Source organism: Pelodiscus sinensis, unplaced genomic scaffold (assembly GCF_049634645.1).
Source record: "Pelodiscus sinensis isolate JC-2024 unplaced genomic scaffold, ASM4963464v1 ctg37, whole genome shotgun sequence".
NCBI lineage: Eukaryota > Metazoa > Chordata > Testudines > Trionychidae > Pelodiscus > Pelodiscus sinensis.
The window spans coordinates 2626732-2633826 of NW_027465869.1; the positions used below are offsets into that span (position 1 = coordinate 2626732).

The window sequence follows — 7095 nt, forward strand, 5'->3', positions numbered from 1 at the left end:
CCGGCCCCTTCCCAGCACGTCCCCCCCTCCGGGAGGGGCTTGTCCCTGGGGATCCCCCTGGGGCCCCTTCTCCTGCATGACATGGGCCCCCCAAGCTGGGGGCTCTTGTCATGCACCAGCTGGGCCCCCACAAGCCTGAGGCAGCAGTTGGGGGGGGAGTGCGGGTGCTTGGACAACCAGCAGCTCCCACCTCCACTCCTGGGAGGCCTGAGCCCTGCAGCTGTCCGTGGGGGGCAGGCAGGCCCCAGGCTCACAGACTCTCTCTGGGGTGCAGAGCCCAGCCGCCCTGCAGCGGTTCCTCTTGGCCATCCCCCTCGCCTGCCTCGCCGCCCTCCAAAGGGGCGAGGACACCCTGGCGCCGCGCTGCTGCAAGGACACCATGATGGCCAGGATCGTTGTAAGCGAGTCGCGGCAGCCGGGAGGAGGGGAGGGGATACGTGGGGTGGACAGGGGTCTGCCTGGGCCATGGCGGCGGGTGGGGGTGCTGGAAACGGGATGGGTGGAGCCAGGAGGGCTGGAGGTGGACATGGGGAGGGTGGGTGGGGATGCTGGAGGAGGGAGGGACACAGAAATGGGGTAGGTCTGGGGTGCCGGACAGGAAGGGGGATTCGGGACAGGGAGGGGTCTCCCCGGGTCATGGGGGGCTGGAAGGGAGCCGAGCGGGCTGCTGGGGATGCGCCTGGGGAGCAGGGATGAGGAGGTTCAGAGGCTGGTAACCAGGGCAGGGAGGGGCAGGAGACGGCCTGGGGACAAGGATTGAGCTGGTCCCGGTTTGGGAGGGGGGTGCTGGGAGAGGCCCTGTGCCGGGCAGGGGGGCTACAGGGTAGCGGGAGGCAGTGGGGTTGGATCCTGCTGGGTGGGGGCGCTGGCCGCGTGAGCGTCTCTTGGGGGCCCAGCCTCACACGCCCCTTTTTCCCCTTGGGTCTCCCAGGAGATCATGGAGGACTCGCCCCCCCCGCTGGTCTTGGCCGACTGCCTCAAAGCCGCCTGCAGCCTCAGGTACCGACCCCCCCCCCCCCCCCCCGCCGACGCCCCCCAGAGCAGATCCCCTGGCCAGGGAGTGGGAAAGTCTCTGTTTCCTGCTGCTGAATTAACAGTCTCGGCCCCTCTCTCCTGCCAGCACCTTGCAGCCTCCCCTGCGGGCCCAGCTCCTGAGCCCCCTGCTGACGGCGGCCGTGGGACAGACTGTGTCTGGGGACTGGCAGCAGGAGCCCATCCACACTCAGGTACGTCCCTCCGGGCCCTGCTCCCGGGCTGGGCTGGAGCTCCAGAGAGGAGGGGGGGGGCAGAGGGAGGGAAGAAGCTGCAGGTTTGGATCCTTCCCTCCAGGATTCCCGTTGCTCTCCCGGGGGGCCCGTCCCTTCCATGCCCAGCCTGGGCTCCTCCCTGCTCTGCGAGGCGGCTCAGACCCTGCTCAAGGCTGCACCCCGGAGCCAGCGGGTGGCCTGGATCCCCCAACCCCCCTCTGACCCAGGGCTCCCTCTTGTCTTGCAGCAGTTCATCCGGGCCCTTCCCTACGACCTCCAGGCCCTACTGGCGAGCCTCCTCGCCGAGTCCCCAGACACCGCCCGGCTGCAGCTCATAATGGAGGTGAGCCCCGTGGGGGGGACGGGGCCATTGTCCCTGCTTCCTCGGGGGGGGGCCGAGAGAGGAGCAGTGTCAGTGGCTCGGGGGGGCACAGTCCGAGAGGAGCCCCAGGCTCTGCCCAGAACCGGCGCCTCCCTACGGGTCCTGACCTGCCTCTTTCCCCCCCAGCACCTGAGCCCGTGGCTGGAGTCCCGCCTGCCCCAGGAGCGAGCCAGGGCCCTTGGCAGCACCACGGCCCTGCTGGGAGTCGCCACCACCCTCCCGGGGTTTGACGTAAGTGACCTCGGAGCCGGGGGGTCTGGGGCTGCAGGGCGCGGGGCTGGGAGCGTCCCCGGGAGGCAGAGGCAGGGCCGGGAATGGGCCGGGAATGGGCCGCGTTCTCCTTTCCCCGGGGAGGGGCGACCCTGGGCCCTTCAGGGGGGCTCTTGAGGGACTGGGCCCCAGACTGGGGAGTGGCCGTCAGTGGATCCCCTTGTTCCACCCCCGGAGTGACCCTTCAGTCGGGGCCATTGCTCAGGGTTGTCTCCTCGCAAGGCCGGCCCCGCCCCGCCCCGGGAGGTGTCTCTGTCCGTCCCCCGAGCTCAGACCCGCCTCGGCGGCCGTTTGCATGGGACGTGCAGCCCCAGGATGCTGAGGGACCCCCCCTCTTCTCTCCCCTCAGAACTCCGCCGACTGGCCGAGGATGGGTCACCACGTGGCCCAGCTGGGCCTTTTTATTTCGGACCCATCTGAAGACGTCAGCCGGCTGGCCCGGGAGGGGGTGCACAGCCTGTATCAACTCCTACTGCACCACAGGGGTAAGGAACCCAGCCGGGACCTGGGCCCCAGGGACACCCTGAGGGTGCCGGCGGCGGGGGGAGGGGACCCAGCCCTTTTCCCCCAGACTGGCCCAAGGGGGGATGCGTCCCTCTGTGTTCCCCTTCTGCCCCCTGTGCCCCTCCATTTGCCCAGGGATGCCTGCAGGGACCCGTGGGAGGGGAAGGGCTCAGACCTGCCAGCAGAATGACCCTGTTGTGTCTCTTGCAGGCCTCAACATCCACCAGGCAGAGGACCTGTGGTGCAGACACTACTACAAAGAAAGATGGGTCCTGGCTCACAGCAACAGCGTGCGGGTGGGAGAGGTAAGGACGCGCTGCCAGGGCAGGGCAGGGCTCGGGGGTGGGGCTGGCTGGGGCCCTCGTGGGGGTAGGAGGGTCTTGGGGGCAGGAGGAAGGGGTGACCTGGGGCAGGGGTTGGGGTGCCGGGTGAGGAGAGCGTCTGGGTGCAGGGTCTGGAAGGGAGTTTGGGGGAGGAGGAAGCTGTTTTAGCCCCAGGAGTTGGGGCCGGGCTCTGGGCCGTCAGCTGAAACCTCCTGTGCTCTTGATTCCAGGTCTTTGGGCAGCTCTTCACAGCAGAGCAGGAGAACTGCTTTTTGGACAAGGCTCTGCTCGCTGCCCGCTCCCCCCTGCGGCGCCCCAGCCAGGCCGGGCTGGTCCTGGCCCACGCCCTGCATGGGCAGGCCCATCAGCTCCTGGAATACATGGTGAGCAGCCGGAGCAGATCAGGAGAGTGGGGCAGGGCCAGGGTCTCCTTCCCATCCCCTCAGGGAGTCCCCCGCCCCTTTCCTCAGGCTGCCCCCACCCCACGTCCCTGCTGGCAGAATCCCTCCTGCCCCTGTGAGCGTCCCTGGGGGTGGGGGAGGCTCTGAACACAGAAACTGTCCTAGGAGGCGGGAGGGGGCCGAGGTGTCAGGAGCTCTGGGGGGGGGGGGGTCAGGAGCTCACCCTGCGGGCCTGACGGGGGGTGACCAGAGAGCAGGGGGGAGGAGGGTGGAAATGCTGGGGGGCCAGTTCCCCTGAGTCCCCAGGGATGAATGTGACGGATTCTGCTTCCCTTGCAGCAGGAAGACACCCAGTGAGAGCAGCAAGAGCTGAGGAGCCAGCAGCTGCGTCCCCCTCCCCCCAACCCTCCCAATTGTATTGAATTGTATTTACATTCTCATTAAACAATGTTTCAAAAAACATTTGGATCAGGCTTGGTCAATAATTTGTAATGGGGGGGCCATTTTGGCAACTGATCAAGGGCCACATTTCTACCGAGGGCTTTGGGGTCTGGGACGGGGTGGTTGGGTGCAGAAGGGAGCTTAGGGGTGGAGCCTGGGTGCAGGGGGGGGGTATGATCTGGGGCGGTGGATAGGGGTGCAGGGTCCAGGAGGGGGTATGGGCGCAGGAGAGGACTCTGGCCTGGGGGAGGGGCTCTAGAGGGGTGCAGGGTCAGGGAGGGAGCTGTGACCTGGGTGAAGGGGGAGCAGAAGGTTTGGGGGAGGGGGTGCGGGTGCCAGAGAGGAGTCTGGCCTGGGGGAGGGGTGTCGGGGGGGTGCAGGGTCAGGGAGGGAGCTGTGACCTGGGTGAAGGGGGAGCAGAGGGTTTGGGGGAGGGGGTGCGGGTGCCAGAGAGGAGTCTGGCCTGGGGGAGGGGTGTCGGGGGGTGCAGGGTCAGGGAGGGAGCTGTGATCTGAGGGAATGGGGGACGCAGGTTCAGGTGGTCGCCTGGGACAGGCAGTCGGGGAGGGGACGTGGGCGCCAGGGGCAGGCTCTGGCTGCGGAGGTGCCTACCTAGGCAGCTGCGTATGGGGGAGCCCGACTGTCACCTGAGGGGATGGGGGAGCTCAATTTTCAACTGTGGGGAATGGAGGAAATACTGTGGAGTGGAGGGAGCGAGATGGGGGGGGCTGAATTGTTCCCGGAGGGGAGATCTCCCTGGCTTGGGGGGGGGGGGGCGTTTCCAGCAAAGCCCTCACATAAGAGGGGGACAGACGGGGGGAGGGAGAGGACGGGGATGGGCAGGGCAGGTGGAAATGGGGAGGGGCAGGAGAAGGGAAGGGGGAGGAGATGGAGGAGAGCAGGGGATAGGAGTGGGGGCGGGGATGAGGAGCAGGACAGAGGCAGGGCAGTGGTGGTGATGGCTGGCGGCTTTGCCAGAATAGCTGTGCCGGGCGGGGGGGGGCTTTTGCCACACACCCAAGCCAAGCCAGCTGTGGCGGCAAAGCCTTGTGATGTAACCTAAGCCCTTGGCAAGGTCGGGATCAACCTGCTCTGACAATTTCTCGGACCGGCGGGATGAGAAACAAGGATCGTGCAGGGAGATGGGGATGACTAGGAAGCGAATCCAGGTGTGGGGGGAATATCCTGGGTTGGAGGGTCAGTCGATACCCCCGCCTGCCACTGTCTGCCGGGGCTCTGCCCGCAAGATGGAACCAACAGCTGAGTTTGCTTTTCTGCCCCGTCGTGGGCACAAAAGGCCCAGAGCAGCCTCCTGCTATCTTGGAGGAAAGGGGCCAAAGTTCAGGAAGCAGGAGCCAGGCTGGGCTGGAATCCGCGAGCGCCGCTTTTGCTTTGCCCTTCCTGGAAGCTGGGCTGCAGGTGAGTGGCGGTTTCATCTCTGCTCTTGGGGTGTTTCTTGTGGGTTCCGAGTGTGGATCTGAGAGGGGCTGCGCAGGGGCAGTGTCATGAACGAGCTGTAAGCGTTACAGCCCCTTCTGCGCAGGCTGGCTCCAGCCTCCCGTCTGTCTCCAAGCCCTGGGGGAGAGGCGGGAGGCTAGCAGCATGGCCTAGTGGAGGGGGCAGGGGGTTGGGTGTAAGAATTCCCGGGTTCTAATCTAATGCCACCTAGTGACTAAGGCACAGAGTTGTGTGTTAGACCCTTGCTCCTCAATTCTGCGCTCACTCTCGCGCTGGTGACCTTGGAGAGGCCTTTCAGGTCTCCCTTTCCCTGTCCATCAAAGGCAGGCAAGTGCGATGTAATGCCCTGGAGCAAGTGCTTTGGGACGTGTCGCACAAGTGTGCCTGGCTCACAAGCGTGTCAGCACAGCTGTGTAAAAGCGTGACGAAGGCTTTGAGATCGATGCCGAAGGCGTGTGAGGCTGTAGCTGGCCAAGTGACAGGGAAATGAAAGGTCAGAGTTTGGTCAGTTAGATTTTATGGTAATACACTGAGACGAAGCACTTTGGGCGTATAAACGATAATGTCTTTCCAAGTGCGTTAGTTCAAGCCGTGTCCTAGGAGCCAAGAGGTGAGACAAACATGCTTGGTCCTGTCTCGGTGCAGGGGTGGACTAGATCAGTGCTTCTCGACCAGTGGTACGAGTCCCCTTAAAGGTACTCAAGAGATGTCTGGGGGACACGTCAACACAACTGAAATTTGGAGAAAACTGAATTTTAGTTTTCAGTTTGACAGCGCTTTATTCTTTTTGTACCTTTTACACCCAAAAATGCCATCGCCCGCCCGGCTACGATGCAGTTGTTTAAACAAATGTGTTGCAACGGTAGAAAAAAATTGTGTGTGTCTGAAAACTGTAGGTACTGGGGGTACTTACACATTTTTTTTTAAAGGGGGTACATTATAAAAAAAGTTTGCGAAACACTGGACCTATCATGGTCCCTTCCACTCAGACTTTTCTATGATTCTGTGACAGGGCTGGGCGATAATTTTCAGAAGGGGGCCACTTAATGGATTTTGGTATGGGGTCATAGGCCGGCTCCACCCACAGAAGGGGCGGAGCCTGAGGCAGAAGGGGCGGTGTTGTGGACTAGCCCACCCTCAGAGTTCTCCGCGGCTGAGGCTTTCAATTAAAAGCACAGAAAAGAGCTCACAGCTTTGCCACTACTGGCAGCTGTCCAGCGTGGCTGCAGCTTTTTAAAGGGCTCGTGGCTCCTGCCCCTGCGGTAACCATGAGCCGTGAATCATTTAAAATCAGATCCTGCTGCCTGAGTCACCACTTAGAATTCGGCGGCATGGGCAGCAGGATCTAAACACAAAGTGGCCAGATCACAGTGTTAGGTGGGTTGCATCTTACCCAGCCCTGTTCTCTGAGCTGGTTTCGAAACCTCCGTGTCCTCCTTATGGTCTGACAGCTGCAGATTTACTGCCTGTCTCTCCTCTCATGGCCCAGCCTAGCCGCAGTTAATGGACTAACTCAGGTTAGCATCACCTGCCCTGTCTTGGTGACTCTTCACAGCTGAACGGCCTATAAGGCATCGTGCTGGTCTTCTGATCTCTTGGTGACTCCTCTGCCTTCTGTTTATTTCTTTCTCCCTAGCTGGCCGATCGAGTCAAACCCTGTCAGTGCGTGAAGGCCCCAGGAATTACGAGTGCGATGGTCTCCCATGCCCAAGGTAATCGGCTGGCTAGTAATGGATGGGCTGCTTGGTTATCAGGTTAGGCTGCACAAGCCAGGTCTATGGGACCCTATGGCCAGCTGGCACCTGGTTCACAGGGAGGCAGCTGTACTAATCTGAAAATGGCTGGAGGACACCACCATCATTAGGCTCCAGAGTTACAGCACTCACTCTTCTTGGAGCTACTTGTCCGAGGCAGGCAGCACAGCTTAGCAGCTCATTGGGACGTCTTCTTTTTAGTTGTGAGATCTGGGCACTTTAGAATGGCTATAGCAATTGAAAGCAAAGGCGCACAGCTATAGGCATGGGGGTTTCCAGCTTTATTCACCTAGGTGGCTGATTCCAGGAAGCAAG

At 62.4% G+C, this 7095-nt stretch overlaps 1 long non-coding RNA gene across 1 annotated transcript; it reads left to right on the top strand.

The window, feature by feature from the left end:
• Positions 1-1491: 1491 nt before the first annotated feature.
• LOC142824062 (uncharacterized) lies at positions 1492-2356 on the top strand. Its single transcript, XR_012899100.1, has 3 exons — positions 1492-1590; positions 1756-1860; positions 2249-2356. It is a non-coding gene; the product is annotated as an uncharacterized LOC142824062 (long non-coding RNA).
• Positions 2357-7095: the final 4739 nt, after the last annotated feature.